Raw genomic sequence first — 7,419 nt, 5'->3', positions numbered from 1 at the left:
AGGTTCTCAGAATAACAATGTGACAGTATTCAGAACTGCCTGCATACATCACTGAATCCTCAAATTCCTCATTCGACACTAATCAAATGTCTTGAAGATGCACTGTTGTGGGTGGTTCAAAATTATCTCCAATTAAACATGAATAAGACCGAGAGGATTTTTAATTGACTCTTGGTGGTACAGAAGTGGTCCCCTCAAATTCTGTTAAACATTTAGGAGCAATTAACTCCTCTGATTTTAACTCTGTGGTCATCATCTTTATGGAAATAAGATTCTAGAGCATATATGTGAACAAGTAACAGCAGTACTGAATACACACAACACATGATAAAGTATGTATTTTTCTGAAAGATTTTGACTGCTCAAACTGCAGGTGGAGGACAAAAAAAGTGAATGGATGTATGTGAAAATAGAGAAAATACAGGGTCAATGTCCAAACTTTGCTAGTTGGTGGAGTACCACAGGGATCTGTATTAGGGCAGTGCTTTTCCTCATTTATATCAATGATCTACAGTAGGTTCTGGTAGTTAACTAGTGATATTGCCAGATGATACTGAAATAGAAGAATTAGCAAACATTGTAAAACATTAGAAAAGACTTGGTCAAAATTCAAGACTGGACAAATACATGGCATATGGTATTTAATGCAGACATGTATCACATGGTAAGCAAGCACAGGTGTTGAAAAGTACAAGATGGGTTTAACCGATCTTGAAACTACAAGATTCAATCATGGGTGTTCATGGGCCCAGAGTGTTCACAGCTCCACTCCCTAGATAATGGCCAAAGTTTGCTAAAGCCAAAGAACAGGTTGTCTGCCACAGGAGAATTCTTTACTGTGCAGTTCGTATTTGTCCAATGTCACTTTCTGCAACATACTCAGTGCCACTGAAGGCCTTGTCACATAGATCTCTAGTCCAGATTTACTGAAGACTTAGGTGTTTATGTCCATCTTGTAGCTGGACCTTTTCACTGGATGTAAAATTCATGTTCATATGTACAGTATTATCTACAATAAATGTTGAGTACATTTTGCCATTTAACAAAATTCCACTAGTTAGAGTTTCACACGGTTTAGAATAGTTTAAACGTCTTTAACCTAAAGCTTTATATTTTAACTAAAATCTCATTAATTCATTCTGTCAGATTATTTCATTTATAAATCTGAATTTCTGTAAATGTCCTTAAAGCTGTACAGGCATTCTGCAAAAAAATTAGAATCACTCTTGTTTCCAGTACAGAGTCACTGAACAGCAAAACAAAGCTGGCAAGTGCTACCCACAATTGAGCAGTTTCTCTGTCTACAAATTAATTTAATTAAAATCTCTGCAAAGCAGGTGAACCTCTTTCAAAAAACAATAACTTGACAGCAAAATTGATTATTATCTAAAACTGTCTGTTCCCTCACTTGATTATATATACATTTAGTACAGAGCCCCAAGGGATTTAACAGGAAACACACCCAGAAAAACACCATGCTGTAATGTGAAATTCTATGCTAGGATCCAGTGCCATATAGCAGTTAGCTTTGAACTTGGTTTTGATGACGTTATATTCAATAAAAGCAAGCTCTGACAGGATTTAGCTGTACAGTGCTCTATTTAGGCCTTTGCAAGAACAATTTGTATCAAAGATATTGATTTACATGAATCTTCTCTTAAGTTGGAGAACACTACACTATAGCCTTGCTAAGCTAAAGACGTGGAGATAGTATGCATGACCTCAAGTATTTTAATAATAATTCCTTACCTTTACATTGCCTTTCTTGACACTCTTCTCAAAGTGCTTTACAGGTAATGGGGACTCCCCTCCACCACCAGTACAGTCCCCACACACCAGCTCTCAGTGGGGAGGAGAACAGAGTGCTGAAGCCAGTTCAGAGATGGGGGTTATTAGGAGGCCATGAGTGGTAAGGACCAATGGGACATTTGTCCAGGGTACTGGGGTTAACTCCCCTGATCTTTTTAAGAAACACCCTGTGACATTTAATGATCACAGAGAGTCAGGACCTTGATTTTACGTCTCATCCAAAGGACAGCGCCCAGTTTAAGAGAAGACACTGAACAGAAAGAATATAAATACTGTTATTGGAGATGTCCAGCCATCTCCAGGACTTACTGAGTGTATTCTTAAGCAAACAGGGGGTGGGTAACATATTGACTCCCATTTGACTTTTACACTAAGCAGTGTTTTCCTCTTTCGTCTCTGCAGTTCTCTTTCACCTTTACTTGTGTCTTCTGGTTTGTATTTTTCTGCTTATTAATAAGTATAATGGGTTGATACTGCATTTCAATTGCTTCCCAGAAGAGTCTGTACTGTAGGTGCAAAATTAACATAAACAATTAGACTTTTATCACCTTTATGAGGTAGTTTCTCATAACATGTCAAGACAGGACAAAAACCACTGTGACTCATCAACCTCCATAAAACCTTTACCAGCACAAAAAACCCCTTTCACATGTCTGATAGATGTGGGGGAGAGCCTCTGCCTCAGGCAAGCTGCTAGTCAACTTTGAACACGCTACGCCAAAGTAATTAAAAGCAAAACCTGTCTTGTGTAACGAATCAGGTAAAACAATAAGGTAACAGTGAGCACAATGAAAACAGCCACACTGTGAATAAAGAGTACAAGAATAAAACATATCAGATATTTAAAATACACAGACAAAATCTGATGATATTTACAGTACCAATGCACCTGCCTGTGAATTTTGCTTGGGACTGTTATACCTCAAGTATGTCAAGTCTATGTATTCAATTCAATAGTTCACATAGTCATTTTAATAAAACCATATATTATTTCCCTCATGCTTGGAATAGAAAGTGACAGCAATATGATTTGATTGTTTGGCAGAAAGGTACAGTATCTTCACATCTCATTAGTCTTTGTTTGACTTTGATGAAATGCTGACTTTAAAATCCTTTAAAATCCAATTTCTTGAGACTGCGTGCAAAAATAATTGCTTATCCGTATCTAAGATCTGGAGGTTGCCTTAATTGCTGTGAACTTAAAGACCCAGGAACTGAATGACTTTTGTGACATGCAGTACAGACCTGTACAGTTAGCAGCAGTGCAGAGTTGTGCTTCAGACTCTGGAGAGACTCATTCATGCCTCTGATGAACAGTAAATAAAAAGATATCATTTAAGATCCCTTTAAATAAAACCTCTACCACCAAAGATAACTCTGAAGATCTGGGGGGCAACTAGAAAACCACCTTCCGCTGACCTCTCTGCTCTCTGCTTGGTGTGTATGTTGTTAGCAGGTCATTTCATATGTGGGAGCTAAACCTTTCTGTGCTTTCTGTGTAGTTTGTAGTTATGTGCTTTTACAGTTTTTATAGTCCATCCTAGAGTGAACCGGGAGCCAATATAAAAATCCTAACATTGAATAAACTCTACATCCTGTATTTTGAGCAAGCTGAAGTCTGGATATAGTACAGGCGAGTACATGAGACAAAAAAGCTGTTACAATAGTCTTGTCCAGATGTATCAAATGGATGTGACACACCCTAGAGCAGGTTTCATAAACAGGAACAGCTGTAAACTAAAGAGACAGCGTGTGGCAAGTAACACGCTCTTTCAGCTTTCAGTTTCTAACTCAACTTGTTCTCAGCCCTTCCTATAGAAGAAAGAAACTGACTGACCGAGCAGGCGACTGGTGAATGTTTGTGTTTTGACACATGAGTTTTGTGAAGAGTCTCGGAGGCAAGCGTCATTTATAACTCTATAGTTTTCTAGAGAGGGCTGTGAAGAAGTCTAGCTCAAATAGTCTTACACCAATTGGTTAAGATACTGAGGATGGCATTTCCCACAGCTTCCTGAGGACTGTAGTTCAGTCAAGTGTAGATCTTGTCTGCAATTATCACCCTCTGGCAGTACGTATCAGTTTTTCTGTGTCCTGTGTTAGAAATCACATTTTTTAGGAAATATTTCTGAAAAGGATGAAAGTTACTATACACATATTTTAATGAGGGAAGGAAACAATAGTTCTTCAAATTACAAATTGAAGCACTTGGGTAGAGCCTATAGCCACCCATGTTTACATCAGACATTCATACCTGGGTGTAGGTTTGGTGTAGAACATTCCAGACCTGGGTTTAGTATGTGAGTATATTTCAGAACTAATTGAGAAGTGAGGATAGCCTTATCAGAAACAGTCATTGTACCATGTGTGGAAGTATTTTGTTGTACAATTCTAATGTTCAGTATATGTAATGTAAACTATGTAAACACCCATTCGTAGTAATGACAGAGGGTGACCAGAGCTGTACTCAGACTACAAGATTTCAAATCTTTGCTGAACTGCACTGTAACTTACATCCTTTAGGTTTTGGTATAGTCAGTAGGATACATCTGTGTGATAGTGGTTCTGGCTATCCTGATTCTGATTTCCAAGAGAATGTAGGCAGACAGTGTTATCATAGACAAAATACTAACCTCTCATAGGCCTAGTGGACAGTGGAATTAATACTAAGAACTGGTAAGGTGTGCCTAAGAACTATACAGGTAACAGACCAGGAGGAAGACAATACAGGCAATTTAATGGTCTGTATTTAGGGCATGTAATTATAGATAGGGCACAACAGGCACAGCAGCAGAGAAATCTTAGAAAAGAATGTACAGGCCATTGGCTGAAACAGGCAAGAACAGAGTTATTAGTGGGAGAGCTAGGGATTTGAAAGCAGAGTTAGGGACTACATGGAAATGTGAACAGAATACAATAGATAGAACAATATGAATGTGAAAATAGGATTAAAGGTTAAAGGGTCATTCTTTCCTAATAGTAAAACCATTTTTTTGTTTAACATAAATTTATTAGTCATCCATATTTATTTTTCAGAAAGTAAGGAGGATGGGTGACGACTATTTAAGGGTTGAGGAGTCATGGGGTTTATTAGTCCAATGTAGCTGTGCCTCAGCAGAATAACAGTGAAAGTTGACATTTTGGTTCGTGATGATGATGCCCCCCCTCTGGAAGAAAATGTTTCAAAAATGGTGTAGATCTGAGCACAAAACCTTCTAGAACTGTAACTTAATAAACTTAAATACTGTTACAAATGGGGGTAACTAAATGAGAGAAAATCAGGAAAGGACAGAGACAGATTAATAAATAAGGAAAATATCTAATCATAACCCCCAAACTGTAAAGATTTTACAAGTCAGACATCCCAGGGGGCTAACGTCCTAACTACCCAGAAAAACCCTGCTGTTACCAAGTCTTTAACTCTTAAATAATGCCTACAAAGGCCAAAAGAAGAACTGCCTTTCAAACTCAATAGAACACAGCCTGCAGTTAAATGTCTCTCTCTGTACACCCAGATGCCACCAGGTTAATGGGAACCGGTCTCTCTGTTCTAACAATGCAACCAGTAACCAGGAGAGGCTGTTTTTAACCAAGAGATTCTTCACACAGGAAATCAGACTTCCCTAAAATAAGTCTGACAAATACTAATAAATACTAAGCTCCAATCTGGTCTTTCCGGGTGATCTCCCCAACAATATCTGTCATTTTTGGTCTTCCTCTCCATCTTGCTCCTTCTGCTTTGCCATCCTCTTACTGTGTGTGGTGTCTTTTCCGGAGAATAACACTTAATCATTTACCCAAACACAATTAACTAAGGTAAACCATAATAATCTTTACAGTTGCTTTGATCGCTGTATCTGGAACCCCTACATCTCAGCCAAACATCCCTGTGCTTTGGAGATGGAAATGTTGACAATTGCCAGGGGTTATTCATTGTATCTACGTTCTTAGACACACTTCCATAGTCACCTGTAGCTGTAACAATATGGACACACATCAGGTATCAGGCAGCACTGGGATTTGTTGATGAGGTATGATTTGAACCAGGTTTTGACAGAGCAAGGTTTGGCAGTCGATGGTGTCAAAGTGTACACTTCGATCTAGAAGGACAAGCAGTGTATGAAGGCAGAATCACAGGTCAATCAGTCTTCTGGTTAACACGGTTTCAGTATAGTTTGATGAAGGAAATAATATTGCTGGTTTGTAACTACTTTCTTTAAGATTTTAGAAAAGAATCGGTGATTTCTAGAATGTTTTAGAAAAATAAAGTCCCAATTTTTCTTGAAAGGTCTGTTTAGCACTCCAGCCTTAATTGCAGCTAGAAAAATCTAGGAAGGAGAGCAGTGTTCATTTTATTTAATACGGGAAGCTCAAGTGTATGAAGTAATCTACATGTTGTTGTGTTGCTTATGGCAATAAATACAGTTATTGCTGTGTGACAAAGCATATGGATATATTCAAGGATAGGCAGCCAGCAGGGACAAGGTAACATTTCTCATGTTAGGTATAGTACTTTCTGTTACTATTTGCTTCCTAACATTTTTTTTCATTCAAGCTGTGTGGTTAGTCAAGAAATATTTGAAGGGATAGGTGCTTAGTGCACCCAACCATTTGCCTGTAAGATTAACTATATTAGGAAGATTGTTTGCAAATCTATCAAGTTCAAGTAGTAAGCTGAGTACACTGAAAATAAGGACTGTTAAAACATCACGATGCTGTCACTCTTAGCAATTTTGAAAACTTCCATTTTGGTAACTCTGCATTTATGTTCAAGTCTACGACATTCTAATATGAGTGAGTTTGTTGTGTCATTAAACTATGGAGTGACTTTCTGGATGGACTGTAGGTTTTATTTTCTATCGCATGTGCCCAGGAGCTGATCTGACGAACCTGTGTTAATAACTGTGTTAATAACTGATGGTGAGCGTGTTAGAACACATAGGAACAGTATCAAGAACAAGATGGTGTTCCAACATATTTTACTTGATTGTTAAAAGGCTGTTGCAATTCAAAGCTATTATGATAATAGTCTGACATAATTGGATCTGCAGACAAAACAGGTAGTTGGTGAATAATAATACATGCAATGACTCAATCGAGTGTATGATTAAGACCTAAGACATGCTGAGGGAAACCTACAGGAAACTCTCGCAAGGGGCTCGTTCTGCATTAACATGTATATGAAATCACTCAGTACATATCTTTATAACTAATTTACAAACTTTGAAATTCACTAAACTCTATCAGATTGAGTTTGACCATGCGGTGCTACAGTCAGATAATTACGTGAAGGCAATACTAATTTTCACTTTAATAGAATATACTATTGAAAATGTCATACTGTAAATGCATAGCTTCTATTGTTGTTTATACAACTACATTTCTTAAATTGATCTCACAATATTAGAGGATGGAATAGACCATTTGTGTTATTTTCCTGGGCTCATTGCCTTTACATCATTCCTACTTCTTGACTAACAGCTTATTCCTTACATGACTGCAGGGAGCTGGATTGGGGCACAAGGTAGATTACACCCTGGAGACACTGGGCCAAGACACTCACTCATTCATACACAGCAACACCATCACACCATACACAACAGCAATTCAGAA

This window comes from Lepisosteus oculatus, chromosome 6, assembly GCF_040954835.1.
Source record: "Lepisosteus oculatus isolate fLepOcu1 chromosome 6, fLepOcu1.hap2, whole genome shotgun sequence".
NCBI classification, from domain to species: Eukaryota; Metazoa; Chordata; class Actinopteri; order Semionotiformes; family Lepisosteidae; genus Lepisosteus; species Lepisosteus oculatus.
The sequence above is the reverse complement of the archived record's forward strand: the minus strand, read 5'-3'. Positions refer to the sequence as shown.